This window comes from Aricia agestis, chromosome 4 (assembly GCF_905147365.1).
Source record: "Aricia agestis chromosome 4, ilAriAges1.1, whole genome shotgun sequence".
Classification (NCBI taxonomy): domain Eukaryota; kingdom Metazoa; phylum Arthropoda; class Insecta; order Lepidoptera; family Lycaenidae; genus Aricia; species Aricia agestis.
Genome location: NC_056409.1, coordinates 11,267,773 through 11,293,430, shown reverse-complemented (window position 1 = coordinate 11,293,430; position 25,658 = coordinate 11,267,773). Strand labels below are relative to the sequence as shown.

General features: G+C 34.6%; 1 protein-coding gene across 1 annotated transcript in view; it reads left to right on the top strand.

Moving 5' to 3' along the window:
* The first annotated feature begins 9,625 nt into the window (after nt 1-9,625).
* LOC121726272 (hemicentin-1-like) overlaps nt 9,626-25,658 on the top strand; it is a 237,457-nt gene continuing 221,424 nt past the window's right edge. Inside the window, exon 1 of the mRNA XM_042113548.1 lies at nt 9,626-9,980. The gene's annotated coding sequence lies outside the window, so the exon portion shown is untranslated. The remainder of the gene's footprint in view (nt 9,981-25,658) is intronic.

Sequence of the window (25,658 nt, the reverse complement as noted above, 5' to 3'; positions counted from 1 at the left end):
GTTTGCAATTTGAGTTCTTGTAAACTTCCAAACCGAATTCTAGACTGGACTTTGACAACATTGCTCTCAATGATATGCTAGGATTAATTAAAATAATGTATTCTCTACGAATAATAAAAAATAAGGAAGAGCTGTGTCAAAAATTTGTACCGCGACTGGCGGTACAAAATCCGCGAGTCTACAAAATGAGACCCGAATACTGTATGCATACTTTATGCATGTATTCGGTACACAATTTTGTGTATTTATAAAAGTGACAATTATTGTCAACGGCTTTATTTCGTTAATTTGAGTGTGTTTCGTAGTTATAGTCATATTTTAGTGTGCGAAAAGGAACCAAATTCAAAACGGTTGAAGTATGGGAGTTACGTTTCCTTGGGCTGCGTTTCCACCAGAGATGTGTTGCGAGGAATGTATTTTTGAGAACCAATAGAATCGCTTCATTGACGTGAGCTTGCCATGACATCGCGCAGCGCGGCGATGCTATTGGATCTTAAAACACTTTCCTCGTAAAACATGGTGGAAACGCAGCCTTAGTTTTTAGTATATTCTTAATAATTAAAATGTTTCGTCCGTAACTATGAAAACTAGAGCTAACTAGAGCTGTTGTAGTTTGTTTATATGACGTTAGATGAATATTTTATTCAATACTTAACGACAAAGTTACAACTAAACCAGGCGTGGGTTTATACTGCTAAGTAAAAGTAAAGACTTTTACTATGTTTGAAAATGTATTGTGACTGCTATAGCAGATACAATACGAGTATCGTTTTCGTTAGTCAGAAAAACTAACGAAATTTTTGTATAAAAATATACTACAACTGCCGCAACGTTGATTAAAAATTCTAACACCATACACCAAATAGAGAACTAAAACAAAAATGTCGTTAAGTCAAGAAAATATTGCAGTGTTCGCTGCAACGTCGAATTAAATTAAACAAACACGTACGATGAAATTTCTAGAAATTTCTGGAATATCCGGGTATGTGAATGTTCTGACCGGGGCCGGTTCAACCGTTTCGTTTTGAACCGTGTGTTAATTGAATCCACAGAGAAGCAACGCAGTCCAAGTTTTCATAAAACAAACATTACATATTTATATTTTGTTTCCTTTGCATATTTTTATAAAAATTATAACAATTATTAAAACTTTTATAAAACGCTGGCTAGCGAATAAAGCTATAAAATAGCGTTTTGATATTTTTAATTTCAATCTTCACATAGGTACGAGTATTAGTACGGGAGCCCTAGAACATTTTTTTTAATACTATTGAGCTAATTTTTGTGAGTAGCTTCATTTTGATAAGACGAACAACATTTTTGAGTTCCGTTATAGGGTTCTGTAATCAACAAAACTTGGTTGACTACTAAACCCTTAAACGCAACCCTAACTGACTGATATATTGTATATTGATAGGTTAATAGTTATGTAATTAAAGAGTAACGTAATTGTCCTACAAATAGAACAATCCATATTTTAGGACCATCAAATCAAAGTATCCAATTCTTTCTAGATAGAAATAATTGGATACTTTGATTTGATGGTCCTAAAATAAACGGTAGCTAACAGAGATCTGTTAGCTACTACTTTCGAGATTTTTCGGAGATTTTTTTACAAAAAATGAGCTTGATAGTAATAAAAAAAAATGTTCTAGAGCTCCCGTACTCTTCTTGTGCTTGCGTAATACAACTGCGTGAAATGCTATAATCAAAAATTCTCTACGGTATCCAGGTATTTACAAAGAAAGTAGAAAATAAATAATTCGAACAGTTCGTTGATACGGCAAAGGCGTATCAATTCCAGTTACAAAACTATAAAATTACACTTTTATTTATCCCCGGTAGGAATCAAACAGTTTACCCCGGAGCGATCAATCAAGGAGCGGAGTAAAAATACGATATCAGTACGGGGAGGCGTATTGTAGGGGCATTCGAAGAAACTCGACTTTCAGGAAGCCAGCCCGTCCAATTTATTCCGAATGTTTAACATTCGGAAGATTGAGAGGTAACGGAAAATATTTGTGTACCTCCCCGATACTCGTACGGTTTTGAATATTTACCTTTTGTGTTTGTCCCGGTACGACGGTGCAGAGATGAGTCGGGAATAGCTGGATCTGCTGCTATGCTGTGCTGTAATATTAGTTGCCTGTGCTTACTGTGATTGTGACCCAAATCTCGTAATATTCCTTACCTTTGCCTTTGTTCGTCAAGGGCATGCGTTATAGCGCAGTCAACAGCGAACGTGAGGCATGCCCACGACGCATGCCCTCTGACCGTATCCAAAAAATAAAAATGACAGTGTTGGCGTTGCGTTAGTTGACGCATTCAATTATTGAATGCGCTAAAACGAAAGTTGAATGAAAGAAGATGGCGAAAATGACGATGAAGACGAAAGCGCACAGTGTGGACATAGGTAATGCACACTTTAATATGATAAATAATAAAAATTTTTTTTTGTTAAATACCATGACGCCCGCAATTCAGTTGCAGCAAATTCGTTAATCGCGCGGGAACCGTTCATTTTTTGCGGGATAAAGAGTACCCTATGTCCTTTCCCGAGACTCAAAGTATCTCCATACCAAATTTTCGCAAAACCGGTTCAGCGGACGTGAAGAGGACACAGACATACAGACAGACACACTTTACCATTTTTAGGGTTCCGTAGCCAAATGGTAAAAACGGAACCCTTATAGATTCGTCATGTCTGTCTGTCTGTCTGTCTGTCTGTCTGTCCGTCCGTATGTCACACCCACTTTTCTTTTTATTGAAACTTGGTAAATAGATGTAGTCTGTGAACCGCATTCAGATTTTGATATAAAAATGGAAAAAATATTAAAAATTTTGGGGGTCCCTATAGGTACAACTAAACAAAAAATTTTTTTTTCATCCAACCTATGTGTGTGGGGTATCTATGGATATGTGTTCAAAAATCATATTATATCATTTTTTTATAACCTGAATAGTTTACGAGAGAGACTCTTCCAAAGTGGTAAAATGTGTGTAACTCCCTTTAACTTCTAAAGAAGGGGCATGATAATTCTAAATAAAATATATGATGTACATTACTATAAAAACTACCAACGAAAATTGGTTTGAACGAGATCTAGCAAGTAATTTTTTTTCTACGTCAAAAAAGGTAAACTTTAATTTAACTTTTATTAAATCAACTGAAATATAAAAATAAACCAAAAACCTTTTAATTTCATAGAAATAAACCTTATTGCTGCTGCGGAACTCTTCATGGGCGAGTCCAACTCGCACTTGGCCGGTTTTTTTGTGTTTTAGTGTTAGTGTTAGTTTTTAGTATAATTGTATGTATGTTAGTCTATAAGGTATTTATAATATGGGCCAAGATGCCTCAGTTAAATAAATAAATAAATAAATAAAAATTTAATGTTAGGTTGGATTTGTATTGATAAATCAACTTCCATCACTTTTATATACTCATAGCTATTTCCACTTATTTTTCCAATATAAATACTATTATGATTCGAGAACTCTCCTAGTAAACAGTCTAACAGAGGGCCAACACAATAATTTCGTTCTACCATAACGTCTTTATAATAATGTTGTGGCGCGAAATGTGTACTTGACAATATCTATTTTATTTCACCAGTTAGTGCCTTATCACACTGGCGATTAACGAGCGATTTGAAAGCGACGCGACTGCGCAGCGCACACGCCGCGATTGCGCGGCGTGCATGTCGCGACAGCGCAGCGTCGTCGCGACGTGGCGTGGACGCCATTTTGTACACTCGTCTACACAGATTAATATTATATAATATAGTAGACTCGTCTAGGGAGTGACGTCAGAATCCATTTTGCTGCTGAGTGTCCAAAACGCCAAAGGCAAGCTGCGTGCACGCCGCGCAATCGCGGCATCATCGCGGCGTGTGCGCTGTGTAGTCGCGTCGCTTTCAAATCGCTCGCTAATCGCCAGTGTGATAAGGCCCTTACCGTCTAGTTTTTCTATTTACTCTGTTTTCCTTCGCATCCTATTTGCCTCTTGGTATAATATGTTGACATAACGTAACGTGTAACCTATGGAAGGTTAAACGACCTTCGGAAATACGTAGCTCGACAATATAATATTAATTTATTTGTTACTCTACAAAAAACCTTATGTACTGAGCAAGCTGGAAATCAAACAGTGTGTACTTTAGTCAAAAATATTATAGTGTTAGAAGAAATATTGTTAAAAGTATTTTTGACGTCTGGCACTACTAAGGATATTCATTTAGAGCAGGGGATCCCAAACTTATTTTGTGTACTGCCCACTTTGTGAACAAATTATGTCGCAGCGCCCCCCATTGTTTCAATTTCGCAATCAGATGAAATGAAATTACAAATCACCCCCAAAAGCCTCTACACAACGACCCTATTTTTTTCTGGGTCCCACACCGCCCCCCTTAAAGCCTTCAGCGTCCACTTTGGGAAAGGCTGCTTTAGAGTAAAAGGCTCGATGCAGTCCTTGCAGCAGTGTCAACTTTTTTTAAATGTTTCATTTGTGGCCTTTTAGAGACACCAAAGAATAACAACAATAATATTTTCTGAAATAATCATGTTTCTGAAATCTCCTTTGTCCTCTAGTAGGTAAACCAAGCCGCAGTTTCGGCATTGGTATAGAGTAGACTCCTTTTCGAAATTTGAATCCAACGGAAAACTTATCAAAAACCTAAATTCTTCTCTTAAAACATTCAAGTAAATCAAAAACTGTCGACTGCGGTACCCTAAGCTTTTGTTACTGGATGACAAAAAATTGCGCAGCAAACAAAAGGGTATTTTTATATAATTTCTTTCAACAACAAACCAACAGACAGGAAAAACTGGCTACGCTTCTTCATAATCCAGTTTACGCTATGCCCGGAAATTAAAATATTGTGTTAAAACTCCACATAAATTAAAGAAACTTTTTCTACTTTTTCAAAATTTAAAATTGTTGCTACTGGTGAAACTTGAAAACATTTGAGGCCTAAGGGTCAATTTATACTAGCGCAGAGAGACATATTACTTCTGAGAATCAAAAAAAACGCGCGCTTCCGCGCGCACTTTTGCGAATTCGCTTAACCACCGCTTTTTGGTGCGCGCGCATTTTCGTGCATCCAAGCGCACACAAGGGAATCTACGCGTTATCACTATAGACACTCTGGCGAATCCGCGCACATTCGTTCGACTTGTTGCGAATTTGACGCTTCGACGCGCTTCGCTGCGCTTCGACTCTGCGCTATTATAAATTGACCCTAAGTGTTTCTTAATAGGATTAACTACAAAAAATAGGGTTTTAAAAAAAAGGGTGTGATGTTAATAAATTACCATGTAGTAGCTTTATAGTACGGTCTATAAAATAATATTTGAAGTTGTATTGTATAACATTTCAATATACAATGAGTAACAAAATATATAATGGATACCACTTTCATAATATTATCATTTCCTAGAATTTTTATAAGAATAGAACTTTTAAAAATATATAATACTAGTGCGATGGCTTTATTTTTGTTTGCAGTATATTTGCACATGACGGGGTTCATATCTCGCGGGATGGAGGACAGCTCAATATGTATGTGGTTTTTGGTCGGCAAAAGGCATAACAAAAATAGAATATTTCCAAATTTAGTCTTTGCAGCCTCAAGCCTGAAATAAATACTCGCTAAAGTTAGATTTTGATCCCTGCTACTTGGATAAGTGAGCTCAGGAGAATCACACTAATATTATGAAGGCGTTTTTGAATGTTTGTTACTTCTTCATATTGTCTAAACTACTACTAACGCCATACCAAATTTAAATGAAATTTGGTATGGCGTTTAGCACATGGGTTACTTTTTACTGTGGGAAAATATCACAATTTATTTTTCCCAATAACCCATGGTAACACCGCGGAGCACTGCTAGTAGTTTATGTTTTACGAACCTACCTTTAAATTTTAGGTACGTGTATGCTAAATAGTATATAAAAGAGGAAAAGTTTGCTTGCAAAGACATAGACTAACACAATGTAGACTGTAGAGTATACTATGGAAAAGAATATCTAATAATTAATATAAAATTCTCGTGTCACAATGTTAGTTACGGTTACTCCTCCGAAACGGCTATACCGATTTTCACCAAATTTCGGCTAAATCGGCTACTGGCTAATTTTTATATTGATTAGTGCATATTTTGTTGAATAAATAACGGTAAATTATTACAACTCGAGACTGACGTTGATTGCTTGTGCGACGGGATAGCGATGGACGTTGCCATGGTGTCATACTTATTAAGTCTTTTCAATAAAATGATATGAGTCAAATACTTTACATGGCAAAACAACGTTTGCAGGAATAGCTAGTCTAATATATTATATAAAATTCTAGTATGTTTGTGCGCAAACTCCTCCAAAACGGCTCAACTGATTTTAATGAAATTCTGTGTGTTCTATCAAAGAAGTTGATTCCTAGGCAGATGGGGGGCCTTTGTAGTTTGGTCGCGTTACGTCAAACCCAGCCGACAGATCGTAATTAACATTAAATTGACATGATCCGACCAAATGACGTTGGTCTGTCAACTGCCTAGGAATCAATTTCCTCGATGGTACATTCGTTAGGCCTGAGCCTAAGGTAAGGAGTGAACCTCAGGTTTCTATAGCCACTTTTTATAATATTTATTACTTAAACTAGAAATAATGTATATATGGCAAAACAAGTTGCTGATTATTTTATTATACTTTATAAGAAAGAAGAACCCTTTATTTACAACAAAAGAATAAAGAGATCATAATTATACTTTTGATGTAACAGTTAAGATTTACAACGATTTCAATTAGGTACCTACGTCGCACTAAGACAATGGATGGAATTTGTTTTTCCCCAACATTAAAGAAAGATAAGGGAATATTATAGGGGCACGCGGAACGACCAGTAAAACGCTATCTTTGCCTCTTTTAAGAATATTTGAATATTTAATTCGAAAATGAACGCAGCTTAGATTCATAACGCTTTATCGTCTGAGAGCACACTATGCAAATATGAAAATTCTGTAGTAAACAAAAATAGAAACCTTAGCAGCTGATAGTTTAGGAAAATATTTATATTAATAACTACGTCTGGGAATCCTAGATTTTAAACTGAGCACATGCAGAAGAAAAACACTTCGTATGATGCAGTTTACTGTAAATATATTCACCCATATTTTTGACCTCAGTACAAAATTCGACCCGTATTCGACACGTGTTCGTGACTGTACTTTCGAACAGTTACTAAAGTAAATAAAACTATTCTCGAAATTACAAACTTCCCTAAAGTAAGATCAATATTTAATTTAAAACAATTTATAGTTCGACTTTGAGTTAGGGCGTTATTTTTTACAGTAAATTTGTTTAACCTGAAGTTTATTTTAGACTATTCAAACTGGGGCTGTTATTAAAAGTTATCTACTTAGTCTAAATTAACTTTTACCTCTTTTAACATTTAGGTTTACACCTATATTTTGAGTTACGATTCACATTGTCTTTACCTAGAGATTACTCAGCTACGATTTCTAAATGTATACAATTTTTTCCCTAAGATTTTTCAACTTGGCCCCGTGTCCGTCACTTGATCTAATGTATGCAACATTCAGACACCACAATCTTAATGTATGCGACTCTTCGTCCGGATATTTTAAGCCCACGGTCAACATGCGATTAAATTGCATAAGTTTCAGTTGCTCGTAGTCTTGAGACTTGTGTTGAGATTTTTCGAGCTACATCTAGGAGAAACGGATCACCGATGGAAAACTATCATTCGCAAGGCGCAATAATATAGAGAAGCGCAGATCACACTTAGTAAATCATATTTTATCAATACGTGACGAATAAATTATTTTTGTTATTTGTTGGCATGGCAAAATGTACGATATCCGAGAGAGAATATACAGATTTCTTTGCTTACTAATGTGTTGCAACATGAACTAAAATAATAACGTAAAACTGATTTCACACGAAACCTTTGTTTATTTATCGATTACAAGTTTTCAGCGACATTGATAGATCACTGTGACGATCGAAACTATGCCTTACTCAGTACGTTTTCTAAATTTAATTTTAAAAAGGGACAGAACTATGCACTATACAGACTATACAATATACATGCATGGATCGACCAGACTAATAAACGGCCACGTAGAAAAATGGCGTAAAACAAAGTTTATGTTACGTTTCGGTGAGCTTACCGAAGGTTAGGGGGCTTTATACAAATGCTCCTAAAGAACAGAAAAACTTAGGAAATAAAAGTGTAAAATGATCATCTATGAGAAATGTTTATCTACCTACGTAATTTATTTTCTTGTGCATTCTTTAGTAAGTTTCTTTTAACATCTGAAAAGATAATTTTATCAACCCAATTATTTACTTTACCTTAATATATTTTATGCAGATATTAAAATTGTTTTTATTAACTTCGACTAACTTCGTAATTTATCTTATTGAGTTATTACCGAATCCGTATAAATCATAAAAGTGCTGTAAATTTCACATTAAATACTTGGAGTTTAAACCAAAAGGCCTCGTCGGAGCTTATCGGACTAAGTTTTGTAAACGAAATAATTCCTTTTCCGCTTAAACTTCTTTATCTTTTGTAAATCACTAATGTATTCAGTTTCAACAGGAGGTATATATAATAAAATTTTGAAACTATAGATTAGTTTAATGTAATGTAAGTTTGGTTTTACAAAAATAAAGCTTTTGTTTTATTGATATTATATAATTTTTAATTCTTTTTATAACAAAATCTCATCAAAAGAAATTTTATTATCTGTCTTTTAGCAATTTTCTGCAAATTTCAAGCGTCGGCAGCACAAGATTATATTAACTATAATTCGCAAAGTCATGTGGTTAGAGTTATTAAAATATGTTTAGGTTTTTGAAGCGAATATGACTTAATAAGACAAATTAAGTGAATCAACGTACATTTTAATCCAGTAAATATTATTATCTAATGTTGTACTTACACGTAATTTTATAATAATAATAATATAATATCTAATGCGACCAAGTAACTAACCAGTAACCTTAAAAAAATTTAAGATACAGAATATAATATCGTTACTCCTAAAATATGTGTACATATTCCTAATAATAATGTAAATTATATTTAAATATTATTACACCTAAAGTCAAAAACACATGTCATTAGCCTTGAACTCGCCGTTATAATCTGCAACCGGTATTCTCCGCGATCGTCAACATTGTCTACTAATTTTTTACACACGCATTACAATAAACGTTTAATAATAAAATCCTGTCATATAACAATACGCGAGCCTGGTTAGCATCCATCCTGAAATAGCATTCAGTATAAATGTTTTCATAAGCCTCGTATTAAACCGTTTCACAGATTAAACATCTGGTATAAAGGCAGAAATAAAATAAGCCCAACGCCCCGGTATTTTAGTTTTAACGTCTAACCGGAACTAATTTAGAGGCGTTTACTGCATCTGCAGTAAATCAGATCTTACTGCACTGCGTGTGAATTAGGCTGAAAAAAGAATAAAGTTCAGCACGTGGAGACGGAGCTTAAAATCGCTAGTTCGTGGCCCGCGTGTGTGCGTGGGCCCGCGTCTGTGTGCGTTCCGCTGCAGGTATCGGCGCTCAGTTCCCTTCAGGCTTTAGCGCTCGTGTCACGTGTAGAGGGTGTCACAGTCGCGCCGTTCGAAATTCGAATACGCTGCGATTTATCGGAATACACGTTGCATTTTAAATTTAGAACGATTGTTGATTCGATTAAAATGTGGAAATTAAATTCGAACGTCGAACAAACGATTCCGTTTGATGAGTTACTGATATGAATTATTGAATTGACAAAAATACCGGAATTTGTGCCGATTTTTGGGAAGGTGTTGATTTGAACGAAGTGTTGGAAGTGATTTGAGATTTGAGTGCCTCGTTACTGTGGTGTTAAGTGTATCGTAAAAAACTTTGAAACATTTTAGATATTTGGATATTTTTGAACCTGACATATTTAATTGGTAAGCGTTTTGATTCATTTTTAATTGAGATAAAGCCTACACTTACAGTTATAAGAAAGCATAATACGTTTTTGATATCAAATAATAGTGATTATTATACTATAAAATAGGCATTTAAGTACGTTTCTTTGAGACGAAAAAATACAACCCTATAGTATTTTTTGTAGAGCGTCCATAAATATAAACAGAATAAACACTACGCCTAGAACAATCTTTTTTTTTTTTCTTTCTTTTTTTACAGATTTTTAAAATAAAATAATTCATTTTTAGCAACTTTCTTTGCACAGAAATCGTATGTTTCTTTAAGATTGTAAGTTGTAACCATCCAGTGTCCTTTTTCTGAACTCAAACTTTCTTTCTTCTAAATTACGTCTATTTCAATTTTACATTTACAATTATGTTTATTATAATATTTGTACGGATTATAATATAAATAAATACTCCTAAGTATTTAAAGATCGTGACCAGGTTAGTGGAATCTCGCGCCGATTGGAAAACATTGTGTAGAAATCTCATACTTTTTTACACCTCATATTATTATTATATTTGAAAATATCTAAATATGCAAACAAAACGTGTAAAATGCTAAGACAAGATCACTTGGTTAATTTTGTCAAAAGTTATGAGATCTTATGTAAGCCAAGTTTCTGATTTCACACGCCCTTAATTTGTAGAGCTTGACTGCACAAGCTCTACACCCTGCACCGTAGTCTATATACAATATTTTGTGACTTTATTTATCCGGTTTCTAAGGGTGGGTTGCACCAACTTACTCTAACTATAACTTTAACTACAGTGCTAAATGTCAAAACTTTGGTTAAAGTTAAAAATGGACGCCATCACGACGCCATAACTATAGAGCTCGACAAGGCTATAGATGCACGTGGCGAAAAAGGAACGCCATTTTTGACAGTTCTCATTTACCAGCAGCGCCCCCGCCCACGTTCTTGTAAAGCCTTGTCGGACCAGCAACGTCTTCTGTCAAATTATGTGGTCAAAGTTAAGGTTAAAGTTAAATTAGCCTTAACTATAACCATAACTTTGACCATAACTTTAACTTTAACCACGCCTCTGGTGCAACCCAATCTAAGGGTTTTTGATAGAAGGTTATCTACGATACGACATTGTTGATTGGTTAACTTTTTGACGTTAGCCAATCAAAAGCGCTAGTGAACAGATCATAAACTGCAGTCCTAACTCCTAACCTTAAAACCGGCCAAGTGCGTGTCAGGCCACGTGCAATATAGAGTTCCGTAGTACCACTAGTTTTTTTTTTTCTGTACATTGGTCAATGAATGTACATTTATAACGTACATTTATAGCTACTAACAACATCATCTCAGTTTTCTTAGCCGTGATAGTTTTCCTTTTAAATTCAGCATATTTCCTACTCCCGTGAATTTTTTCACATTTTCATAAGCAACTGTTTCGCTCGTAGAAGGGGGAGACACTGGACTCTTAACGATTTTTTCCACTTTAAAACTTAATATTAGGTACACGAACGGATTCCCAAAATCGGAAAATGATCTATGAATACTCATAATATAAAAACCTATCCAACGACTTCACACACGATGGGGTGGACGCAAAAAAAAATCATCCCCACTCAATGTATAGGGAAGGTACCACAAAAAAATATGTGCATTCATGCCAAATTGCAGCTTTGTAGGTCCTATAGTCTGAGCAAAACCGCGGATAGATAGACGAACGGACGGACAGATCGAAACTATATGGGTTCCTTGTTGACTACGGAACCCTAAAAACCGGGCAGTAGCCCTAAGTCGTAAGAGTAATTTCATTTGTTATTTATTATATATTTTTTTATAAGAGAACGATTAAGACTTAGAAATAGACTAACTAGGTGCAATGTTTTGTGTGTTGAATTAAGAACTTATAACATAAATGATCAGATAATTTTTTGACAATGCCAGGCCACTACTAGCAGATGCTAGGCATCGTTTTTTATAAGAATTGTGGGAATGAGAAAGAGTTTACAACTGAATCTTATGTCTTTAAACGAGAAATTCTTGTATATATAATTGGAATCTCGGAATCGGCTCCAACAATTTTCATGAAATTTAGTTAAAAGGAGGTTTCGGGGGTGATAAATCGATCTAGCTAGGAATCATTTTTAGAAAATGTCATTTTATTCGTGTTCGAATACCGAGCAAAGCTCGTATCGGTTAAACAACTAGTATTTTTAAAAACTTAATCAATTTAAAAATATAATATATTATATATAAGTACTTACCTTAAAATATAGACCTTGAAGCCTTAACGTAGGATTTGTATTATATCCGAATCTTTAAACTTTGAGATAAAAAAAAACAATGTTTTAAATTCATCTATTTTGTGGGTTCTAAATTCTATTAATACCTATAACATAATATTAAATCGGATATCTGATGGTAGGTAAGGGTGAAGGCCTATGCAATTTAAATTAGTAAAACAGCCCATGGGAACTCAATTATAATAAAATATCCTAAAATTATAAATAAAAAATTGTATATCCTAAAATTGTAAATATTTAAGCCTGCACTTTTTAAAATTTTAATGTATTAAAGCCCCAAACAGTTGCACTTCCAAAAATTGTAATATTCTCACATATCTCTAATACATAATTCTCACAAAAACATTATGTAATCACCGCTTAGTTATTATATTTTGTGTTAAATAGTATACCGTATAAATCCTCCTCAACAAGCGAGTTGTTTTAATTTTTCGCATATTTTATTTCGGGGCAAAAGCTCTCGCGCTATTTTTATGGACAAGATTTAAAAATTCATTGCGAATTTAAAGTATGTTTTTTAAGTTCCACTTACTTCGATAGTTCTGGTTATTTTGTCGTTGAAGATAACGAATTTCTACTATATTTATATACTCTGCTGCAGTTCTTCTGGAAATTTTACCGCAATTGGGGTCTCAATTATAATAGGCAAAATTTTTAAGTGAGTAAGTACAAAATTTTAAGAATTTAGGGAATCTGGCCGCCGAAAGTATATCCGTTTCTGATTTTTCAATTGAAATAGCTAGGCATGTTTGGAAAAAAAGAGCAGAATAATAAACATAGTTCTTCAAATACAATGGCCTGTTTTTTCATTCAACAGCATAATTCTGTGGCTAATAATAATACGTCCTGTTCTCTATCTTAGATAATAGTATAGTAAAAAACTCAATTTCCATTTAGCATTTAGTATCCGATTATATTGCTAAGTTATAATCAATATTTAGTTTTCTTGATAGCACCTGTCGTGCTGATAACATATTTTTGAGCACAAGACTGCTATAATTGTTATTTACTGAGATATTATTTTCAACGTTTTAGTTACAAAACGTTCACTAATCATAGATAATTTAATAGTACAAGTACTAAGGCCCGATTTGACCAAACTTGAAGTTACACGAGTATAACTATCATGAGAATAATTTTACTCCTTTAATTTACTCTAGGATATTATCGTTTGCATTTTACCAAGTTACTCAAAGAGTATGAAATAAAATGTCAATTATAGTTCACAATGACACCGACCGTGACAGTTGACACCCTGTTGTGCAACTATTCTCAGTTTAATATGTACTCCACCAAAATAGCCCGTGTAAATATTTACTCCCGTGTAATTACCTCATTCTTGGATTAGAAGTTGGAAAAACGCAAAACCAGCTTACTCTTAGATTAGGAGACAGTTATACTCGAGTAAAAATTTTACTCCAGTTTGGTCGAATCCGCCCAAAGGAAGCAGCGGTGATGACGTCCATGTAATTAAAGAAAGCCATTCAAAATTGACATAATTATAGATAATTCAGTAATTAAAAGTGATTTATAGTTTGTAGTAAGTATAGTTGTAGTAATATCATAATTAAAAGTAGCGCAGCGCCGCCACAGCTGGAGTCTCGTGAGACTTCACATCGTCATGTTTTTTCCTATCGTTTTCTATTAGGACTACCGCACGTCAAACTTTATGTAGGTCAGATACTGTTTTACAGGCTTTTATGACAAACTATGTATCGATTTTGAAGTTTCAATTTTATAAACCCTTATTAAATAAAACTTTAAAGACATTTTACGTGGCGTACCTATTGAAGGTTTGCGGTCTTTATCTGTGATGTTATTTATCCATTAGTTTTGTTCACACTGTGCCTTTTTCTGTTCGTCAAGGGCATGCGTTATAGCGCAGTCAACAGCGAACGTGAGGCATGCCCGCGACGCATGCCCTCTGACCGTATCCAAAAAACAAAAAAGACAATGTTGGCGTTGCGTTCGTTGACGCATTCAATTATTGAATGCGCCAAAACGAAAGTTGAAAAAAAGAAGATGACGAAAAGTGAAGACGAAAGCGGATAGTATGGACATAGCTATTGTGATTTTTTTTTTAATGAAATAAGGGGGCAAACGAGCAAACGGGTCACCTGATGGAAAGCAACTTCCGTCGCCCATGGACACTCGCAGCATCAGAAGAGCTGCAGGTGCGTTGCCGGCCTTTTAAGAGGGAATAGGTTAATAGGGGAGGTTAGGGATGGGAAGGGAAGGGAATAGAGGAGGATAGGGAAGGGATAAGGGTAGGGGATTAGGCCTCCGGTAAACTCACTCACTTGGCGAAACACAGCGCAAGCGCTGTTTCACGCCGGTTTTCTGTGAGAACGTGGTATTTCTTCGGTCGAGCCGGCCCATTCGTGCCGAAGCATGGCTCTCCCACGTATATGTGATTTGTGATAATGACAGGCAGACTTTGTACAGCTAGTGAAGTCTGCGTAAAATAGCTTAAAATATAATATTTACCTTATTAGCGAGACTCTAGAGGGTGATACCTTTACAGTGTCGATACTTTGCCTTTTTAAACTTTAGATGCCTTCACATATTCAGACGTGACTATAATGATCGTGACATTTCAGAAGTGTGTTTAAGGGGCGTCCATAAATTATTTGAGATTTTTTGACGATTGTTTGATCCCCTCTACCATAAATACCTCCTGTTTTTTGTGGACACACCCTGGTATATTCAATATAACACAATGTAATACATACAAATTTCGAGCGATTTATCCCAAGACCAGTTACAGGCACGCTTATCTGAACGCATCCTAACATTATTATAAGAATTAACTGGCATAGAGATAAATCAAATTTCTAGGAACTATTGGAAGAGATAAACGAAAATTATAATTTATTTTTTTACTATATATATATATTTCTGGCTATTTCCCGCGGCTGCAGTTCTCAAAATATTCATCTCAATCGGTTCATTGGTTTAACCCTGAACAACATCAGGCAAAAGCCAAAACATTTAAATTTTTAATAATTGTATGGATAATATAATTCAATGTACAGATTCTCCGTTTCATAGGAGTAACAGTGTGGAAGTGTTGGGTAGACACTAGACAGCTGCAAGTGTGGCAACACGTCATGTTTGCAAACACTTGAAAATTAAAAACTCTACAACCAAGCCTGTCACCGGTATAAAAAGACCGCTCTAAACAATGACCGACTTTCGTTATACATTTTATATCCATATACGTACTTAATATTATAAAATATGGGAAAGTTAGTTTGTCTGTGTCTATCACCTCTTTACGCTGCCGTTGTAACGACGTTGTAAGCCGTTGAACCGATTTTGATGAAATTTTGGTATGAATATACTTTGAGTCCCGGCAAGTGGGACAAATCCCGGAAAAATGTACGGTTCCAGCGCGATAAACGTCAACTTGTTTAAAATATTTGAAGCAAGAGTTTTATAAAATTTGGAGAACAACGAATTCACAATGTTGGCCAAGGTTGAAGACAATGGCAACATTAACAGAATACCATGGCTAATTCCAGTAATTACTGTTATTTTATGTTGAACAATAGTACCTACGTACGTTTAGCGGTGTGTTCTAATTGTTCATGTGTGTGGGTGTGGAAAAACTATAATGACTATAGATATATATTAGAACCTATCTATTTTAATCCTTCGATCGTGGATTCTTTGAAATCTACTGTTATTATATTGTGTCTCGCTCACCGGTGATCTTATGGATCTTGATGGGTTAAAATGCTTTACCTGTATAGAGTGAGATTAGGTAAGCATTACTTATTATATAATTCATGTGAATAATTATGGGTCAACTGAACTAAATGTTCACTTGCTATAATATTTCATGAGTGTAAAATACTTCTAAGATTAGTTTTAGATAAACGTAGGTTGACTTGAATGTAATCACTAAATCTTTTCCATGTGAGTTGTAACGTAATACAATTACAATTAAGTAAATGGCGAGATAAAACGTAGAGCCTATCTTGCTTCGATCTAAACTCATTTTGAAATCTGTACTTAAATAATGTTAAATTAAAAAAAAAAACAATAAGTACATAAAAAAATTAAATACTTTTGTTTATGCCGAGCCATAAACCGTAGCAGGTTTTGCCAATTGTTTCGAGTGCTTTTTTTAAGTGAACACTAATTCTTTAGCGACGTTGTGTACTTTTTCGGGATGGTAACACTTGGCAAGCCTGGATCGAAAAATTGTGACACCGTGAGATAGAAAACTGCGCGTGCGGCGTAATGAGGAACTATATCTTTATATACTGTATCACTTACAAGTTTCTACCGCGCAGTGAAAATTATTGCCCACTGTTAGGTTTTTGCTAAGAAACCGAACTCACGACCTCCACAGTCGAGAAACAACGGAGGCTATACTATAATTATCCACATGCTTAAATGATTAAAGCGGCTTCTATATTGCAGTATTAGAGCAATGGCTACCATTTCAATGCATTATCGTGTGTCGCACACTCACCTAAGGTATCGAGTTTCAGAGATTATCATATCAACAGGGATACAATATATCTAATTACAATTCCCTTCACTATGCTATTAGGCTAATCTGTAATTAAGCTTGGTGCACTATGTTATGTTCTAACAACTAGGTTGCTTAAGGGTCGGTAGGAGTCGAAAAATAGCTGTGGCAGTGCATTAAATGCGAGTACAGTCGTCGAAAATGTTGAATTTAAATTTTATATTCTAGGCATCTGCCTATATTACTTGCTTGCAACTTGTACCATATAATATGTTATATACAGGTTATTCGGGTTGACACCTTCTCATACAAACAGTTGTTCATTTTGTCGGGCTCATTTGATGGTTTTAAGGATAACGGTGTTCACCCTAACAACCTGTATATTTTAAGTCATCGCTGCATCTTTGATAGCTTTTATAATATTATATTGTATTTAACAGTAGTAGAGTCTATAGTTTAGTAAGCTGCGTGCAGGGCCCCCGTAAGGGCTACTGGCGCTTGTGTGCAAAAAAAGATTTTGGCGCCCCTTTAGGCAATTTTTTTGGGACCTTATAGTTTTGGCGCCCCTAAAGATGGCAATTTGGTGCCCCTAGAGGGTGACGCCCGTGTGCATTGCACACATTGCACATAATATGGTAGCGGGGGCCTTGGCCGCGTAGAACAGGCACCGCCTGAGTAATGAGCGGGAATCATGCATTTTCCAGTAGCCTATGTCTTTTCCCGTGCTCAACTCTATATATGTGTTTAATACCATAAAAATCGGTCTAGTAATACACGAGTTTAGTGCGTTGAAACAAACGAACTTTAAGCTCATTTTTTATAAAAGTAAATCGGTCTATTTTAGCACACATTATATTAGGCAATAAATAAACAAAATGTTTATATTTTACATTTTTCTTTTTATTATTTTCTGTTAGGCATTTATGCAGTCACGTGCTGTATGTAGTTCGTTAACAGAATTTTCTCTCCGACAGTACACATTTTCACCGCAAAGTATTAAAGGCTGCTTAAGTTAGCAAAGTGCTTAGTGTAATGACTTGGGCGCTTAGTAAGACAAGATTTATGAAGCTGGGAGCAAACCTAAATCGTGTTAAATATGAATGAATTCCTTTGCTGAAACAAATACGACCTTGTCTCGTAGCCCAAAAAGGCTTTTAAGGTCACTCAAAATAGCAACCTAAATTGGAAGCTTGCTAGGTATTAACACGATGTTCAGTAAATCATAATTAGAATTTTAATTAAGGTGCTTAAGTGCACTTGAGAACAGGTATTCATTTATTAATGCAGTGCCGTTGATGAAAAAGACTAAAGTTTAGTAGGGAGAGACTAGGATAATATCCCGGTTACTGGTTAGGTATATCAAACAGCAAAATATCATTCGCTTATTCATCAAATGATTGTAAATCGACGGAGTTTTAAAGTTTTCAGCAATATCATCAATTGGTAAAGATTCTACGTCCTCTTTACAATCTATGGAATAACACGCTTGCCTCAAACATTAATTGTATATATATTTTTTTTCTTTTTTTTATGAAATAAGGGGGCAAACGAGCAAACGGGTCACCTGATGGAAAGCAACTACCGTCGCCCATGGACACTCGCAGCATCAGAAGAGCTGCAGGTGCGTTGCCGGCCTTTTAAGAGGGAATAGGATAATAGGGGAGGGTAGGAATGGGAAGGGAAGTGAATAGGGGAGGATAAGGAAGGAAATAGGGTAGGGGATTGGGCCTCCGGTAAACTCACTCACTCGGCGAAACACAGCGCAAGCGCTGTTTCACGCCGGTTTTCTGTGAGAACGTGGTATTTCTCCGGTCGAGCCGGCCCATTCGTGCCGAAGCATGGCTCCCCACGTATAAATTGAGCAGTAAATGAGGTCTCTTAAGATTCATTTTCCCGGAAATTCGAGGTGGTAATAAAAAAGTAATTAGTGACTTCTCAGAGGTAATCTAAGAGATTATTCATTTAAATTTGTGGATTTGCTTATATTTTGGGAGTGCTGGCAAATTTTCTTATTGTTTCTTTATTTCTTAATTCCTTTCTACTCATAAATTTATAATTCGTACTCCAGAATTGGAATTATGAGGAAAATTTCTTAGCAGAAAAAGTAAGATTTAACAATACAGTATTTTTATGAATTTATTTAAATAAACTGGTGCCTTTTATCAGTATTAACTGCTGGTATTGCCAGCTATAGTTATAACTATAGCTGGCATTACCATCAGTCAATACTGATAAAACCAGTCGTTTATTATTATTATAGTATTGTCTCCATACGTTTCCCTTAAAAAAAATTCATCCGGCATAACATTCCCCCAACTTTGTGGGTTCCACCTTTTTTATTACTTATAGCTCAATTTTTTAAAAGAACGTACAAAATGTTAGACGTTCTAAATTACAGAACACATAAATATGAAATAACTTTAGGGGGAGAGTTTTTTCATATTACTTTGAAAACTTTGTTATTGAGACTAGCATCTCGGGAAAGTTTTTTCTCTAGTCTGTTTATTAAAAAAGAAAAGCCGGAAAAGAATTAGTGAAACAAACCCAGAATAAAGTTATAATCTAATTTGAAAAACGCAAAGGTATAAATCTTGGAAAAGTTAATGTAAACAAAAAGAAAATTGGCAGGTATAACTTGTTGCAAACAGGCATGTTTTCTTAGTACATAAAAATGTTTTTTAGCTTAAAAAAAACAGGTTATAATTATGTAAGTATAAAAAATTTAACTGAAATATCTACACTATTTCACTGGATTGACGTACAAAATAGTAAATGTAGGTCGATTCTACTAAACCATCTTGCAATAATACAGTTTCAAACGGTTTCAATGCTTCTTATCGGTATATTAACATAATCAACGAAATGTCCTGTAATTTTATGTAATTTGGCTAATGATATTTAAATTTCAGATAATATAGAGTAGACCACGGAGAAAAACATCTGGCTTGTTGGTAATAACATGATAATTGACAACCAACAAAAATCCGTTTATTAGGGCCATATTTCATTTGCAAACGTATTTATTTAAGTGCTTGTTCACTTATTACGTCAAATCGTATGGAGTTGTAAATACTTTCACAAACATGATTAAAATTGAAATGCAAAGTAATAGGCCGATAATAATGCAATTAATATTCATGAGTTAATTGTTATAGTGATGATTATGTTAATTTACCTCGCTGGTTGACGTTATGGGCGTGCTTATAATACGATTATAAATTAAAACGCTTTTATTTCATAATGCATACTGGCTACTGATGTGTAGCTGTCTAGCTGGTGATAAAGGAAGGGTAAATCAATAAGTTTTTACAGACAAGTGTTGAAATGACTATAATTGTTCTTGAATAATATAATTTATACGGACAAATGGAGAAATCACCTGCCTTTTGGAAGTCGGTTAAAAAGTACTCGATTCCACCAAACATATCATGATAACTTTATTTGATTTAAATACAAATTAAATAGACATCATCCAACAATTTAATATCAAACGCTGCCGCCGACAATTACTATTTCTTATAAAACCCACCAAGGACTTCCATAGAATACTTTAGCTATCGTAATGGACGATTCCAATTCGTCTTAATAATCCGATATTCACTGATGCATAGCATCTAGTGTCTTGCGCTAGGTAATTATAAAGTCAATTATGGCCTGCCCGTATCTATTTATTGCGCTCCCTCAGAGAGCCAATCGCATACTCATTAGAGTATTTAATTGAGCTCTACAGCTTGCACTATTATTACCTTATTGATCGATGCAATTTTATAACGATATTCAAGCACTAATAAACTCGGGTTAGAGGAAAGCAGTAGGTAGTTTTATAGTAGACCAATAAAAGTTACTTAGTAGGAGTAAGTAAATTCTCAACTTATGTGTTTACTCTCTATGAAAAAGATGTAAGTGTTTTCTCAGTGCCAGTAATAATCCCCATATTTCTCACAGTTGGAACGATCGGCCTCCGGCACGTATATCTAGAGGGGCCACATATTATATAATGGTGATAATACTGTATTCTCATATTAAATAACAATATTGCGCTTAATTCCAGATTTCAAATTAACTTAGTAGGTACTTAACCCTAGAGTGGGCGCGCTATGAGCATTTTGCCGCCCGCGCTGAAAAATCGTTAATAATTCGTAAAACTATAGCTCGTTAGTCTTGCGCTTTATGGTAGCTGCCCCTAATCTCGTTAGCTATGCGTGCTGAAAAGCTGGACGCCGTCAGAACACGGGGGCCCGCTTGAAGTTAAGATTCTTACCATCAGGTGTCGCGGGGCGGCAAATTGCTCACCGCGCGCCCATTGACGTAGGTCAAAATTTTGACGTTATTTTTTTCCAAAGTTGCAATACTGACTTTATTTTATGGTGGATTGGTTGTAAAAACAATTTTAATTATACAATTTAAAAGTATTAAGTAATAGCAACGTAGTATTTGAAAGATTTCTTTCAAATACTAAATCAATTGCTAAGGTGCCAGTCAAGTCATAATAAATGACCACAAGGTCTTCTATAGACACATTTCATATTTCTTTGAGGAACCAAATTACTTAATTTGTACAAGCAAACCTAGCATCATCTTTCAAGAAGGTAGATGGATCTTCCATCGCCTATATTTCTGTGAAAATAAAATATAATCTTTGAAAATATATGCACTAAAAAGGGTGTTACAGATTTGTTGCTGTGCAATGCTTATACTTTTGTGAAGACTGTTCTGATAAAACATATCCTGCAGATAAGGAAAACATATAATTTTGATCCTTTTTTCTTAAAATTTTCAGTATTATTGGGTATTATTCAGGACAGAGTAAAAAAAGTCAGTAAAAATATTAAGTTTTCTAAAATGTTTTGTAATCCAAAGTTCTTAAAACAGATTTTAATAGATATGGTGAATTTTCAATTGTTATTTGTGTGTTATTTAAATTTTGTCAAAATAAATTAATGGTATTGCTTAATTCCTACTAAAAATAACTAAAGAAAAGGGGCGCCCACTGACGTTTCGCGGAATATCGCGCCCACTCTAGGGTTAATAAAAAAGTATGAAATATCTTGCTAGTTGCTACCTAGGCTTTTTGTATAAAAAATAATAATTTGTCACATATTATAAGCTTAAAGAATGAATACAGTGAAAGTTATATGAATAAAAAGGTTCATCAATTAACTGATAGTTATTAAACCTGTTCAGAATTAGCCTCGACCAATCGGCATCTATCATCGAATCTTTTTATTGGATTTTAATATTAACATTCTTGTTTTTATGATATAATTTTTGAGATAAACAGCTTGACAAAATATGTTTATTATAAATAATGGATCACCTGTAACGCGGGTATACTTACGGCCGATACGCGGGGCGCCCACGAGCCAATTATTCGTGGAGATTAATGATTGGAATAAAAAATGTAGTCGCTACCAATTTAGAGACCTTACTGATAACCTTCATGGTTTTTAGGTCGATTAGAGCTCCAAAACATATTATTGCATTCTGTTTACCTATAAAGTATTATTTTAAGACCTCAGTCTCGAAATCAGCGGGCAGTGGAGCGGCGGTGGCGGCGGCGTCTCGGGAGCGGCGCGGCGCGTTCCAATGGATTTATATTTTATATCTTAGATACGTAGGGCCAATTTCACCAACGTCTGTTAAAAGTTAATGCTCGAATTAGTATCACGTGATTTCTTTCGTTTTTCAAACTAATGAAAAAGAAGACATAATATTTTAACAAGCCATTAAAACTAACAGACATTGGTGAAATTGGACCTTAATATTATAATTTTGAAGAATTTATTTGTTTGTTTGTTTGTTTGAACGCGCTAATCTCAGAAACTACTGGTACGATTTGAAAAACTCTTTCAGTGTTAGATAGCCCATTTATCGAGGAAGGCTTTAGGCTATATAATATCACGCTGTGTCTTTTAAGTGCGAAGAAACAGAGGAAAATGTGGAAAAAGGGGGAAAAATTATTCATCTTTGTGAGCCATCCGTTGCGTGCGCTGCAAAAACGGTCCAAGATACTAAAAAAATATTTATGGGAGAATTATTCCTCTTCAAATGATCTAAAAAAATATCCGTGATAGTACATGTCTATCTTTTAAGATTAACTCACGTCTCACAGTAATCGTTTTTATCTATAGTTATAAAATAACATGTCCTGACTGACTGATTCATCATCGCTGAACAAAAACTGTTAAAATTACAGCCACGAAAGTGTCAGTGAATAGGGTTGTTTTATTAAATAAAAATACCCACTAAGGAAGGAATTTTGAAAATTTTACCCCGAAGGGGGTGAAATAGGGGTTGGCAGTTTGAATTAAACTTTAAACATTAAACTTTATTTTTACTTACTAAAACTTAATAGATAATATGCTTTTAAGCTTTTTGGAAATTCTACCATCAAGGAGGTGAAATTAGGGTTAAAAGTTTAAATGAAAGTCCGTCATTTCTTGAAATAGAAACATGAAACTTTATTTTTGGGCTACTGATTAAAAATAAATGGATACATATTTAAGCGTTTCTGGAAATTCAACCCCCAGGGGGTGAAATTGGGGTACAAAATTTTAATGTAAGTTCGTCATTTCTTGAGTTAGGAAATGAAGCTTTATTTTTCGGCTACTGCTAAGAACAATAAGATACTTATTTAAGCAGTTCTGGAAAAACTACCCCTAAAGAGGTGGAATAGGGGTTGAAAGTTGGAATGAAAGACCGTCATTACTTGAGTTAGAAACATGAAACTTTATTTTTTGGCTACTGATTAAGAAATGAATTGATACGCATTTAAGCGTTTCTGGAAATTCTACCCCCAAGGGGTGAAATAATGGTTGAAAGTTTGAATGAAAGTCCGTCTTTTCTTAAGTCAGAAACATGAAAGTTTATTGACGTTTGTATTTGACGTTTGCTTAAGTAGGGTCCCGTTTATACTCTTTGTATAAGGAACCACAAAAGGGGGAAAACTATCCATCTTTGTTATTAAGTACCTATACTCTGTTAACGCGGACGAAGTCGCGGGCAACAGCTAGTTACCTATATGGAACTGGCCTCGAAAACAGCGGCGCGGCGAGCGGCGCGCGGTGTACTAGACGTAAGACGGCTTCCTGCGTGGGCGGGGACAGCGCGGCCGCTACCGCTCTCGCCCCGCTGCCCTCTGATTTCGAGACTGAGGCCTAAGAAACTAATATTATACTTATTATAAATTATTCATGAAAGCATTTTTCATTACATATTTTGAAAATTATTAACATTCTTGCAGCGTTATTACACAAAAAACCCTTGCGTCTAATGAATCACTTTTTATTGAAATGGGTTACTAAATGATATTATTAAGCCCTGATATAAGAAAAGGAATTTAATAAAATGATACGCTGACCCTCAATGAATATTCACACAAACCCATCGATAAGAAAAAGAAAGATAATTAAACTGAATAAAGTAATATTATACAGATCCAAAAAGTTTTACGAAAAGAAAAACACGAAATAATCGGAGTCACATTTTTCCTTCCGACGTTGATTTGAAAATACAAAGCAAACAGCCGAAATTATTTTCCAAGTAAATATTGACGGATGACCCCAGTTCGCAATCTAACCCTGGCTTAATCTTTTCTGTGTACTTTAACGTCCCAAGCCAAAGACATCATTTTAACGTTGAAGAATGTAATTTTGGCAATGATCCTTTGACAAAATGAAAGGTAAATCTTTGGATGTAATTACTTTGGATATATTTATCTATTTTAATTGAAAAATAATTTGCATATTTAGCGAAATAAGATTACATTTCGGTAATAACTAATAAGTCAAACTGCGTCTACACTCTACAGTAATATTAAAAATCTGAAAATGTTCTGTCCTCCTGTACCTGATTTGATGAAAAGTATAATATAGTTATTAGTAGCAGATATTTTAGGTGTATTATGTTTTTATAAACGGTTCCCAAGCGATAAACTAATTTAATTGCAACGAAGAAGGCAACATTTAAAAATTTTGAAATAATTGTGTAATGTACTGGTCAGTTGCTAAATTCCTACTTTTTCCACAATTTTCATAAAACTATGCAATAAATGTTCCAAATAGAGCAGTTATTTTCGACAGACTAAAAGATTCTGCAAACTCAACAAATACATTAAGATAAGTTTTGTGGGGATAAGCTGCGTTTCCACGGCTTATGTAAATTTTGGGACCGGATATTTCAAGATCATTTAAAATAATTTACCCTAAGCCTTAGCAAATTTCGCTATAAATAAACACATTTAATATAAAATTTGTTGCTTCTTTTGTGGGCTGGACCTTGTTTAACTCCATTTTCGCCGATATAAGATAATACTTTTTTTTATAAAATCCACCAAAATCATTGCTCAATAGTAATCACTGCCTTCTGTGACCACTGTCCACACCAGCAGAGTGTCACTCACACTTATTTAACTTCTTCGGTCTTGTTTACACTTTCGTTTTAAAATTACACCTTTGCATGAATAATGGTAGTTGTTTTGTTTTTCTAAGTTAAATAAATGTAAATGATATTATATAATGTTGTTTAAAAACATTTTTTTAAATCTATATTAAAAAAAAAAGTTTTTAAACAACATTATATACTTAATATAATTTACATTTATTTAACTTAGAAAAACAAAACAACTATTTACAATAAATAACCTTTACCTTCATTTTTTGCAACTTATAAGTAGCACTCATCCACAACTACATGACTAGTTATCTTAGGATCTCGGGATTAGATTGATTAGAAATCTATTTAGTCCGATCAATTATTAAATTATTATCAAATATTTACAGCTGTATTTAAACTATTAGTACAGACAGTACAATATACGCTAGTCACCGAACAAGGTGAAATTTACTGGTTTCTTCTTTCTTGTAGGTGGGCACCAATTTAATTATTTCTTGTTTCGACAAGATTG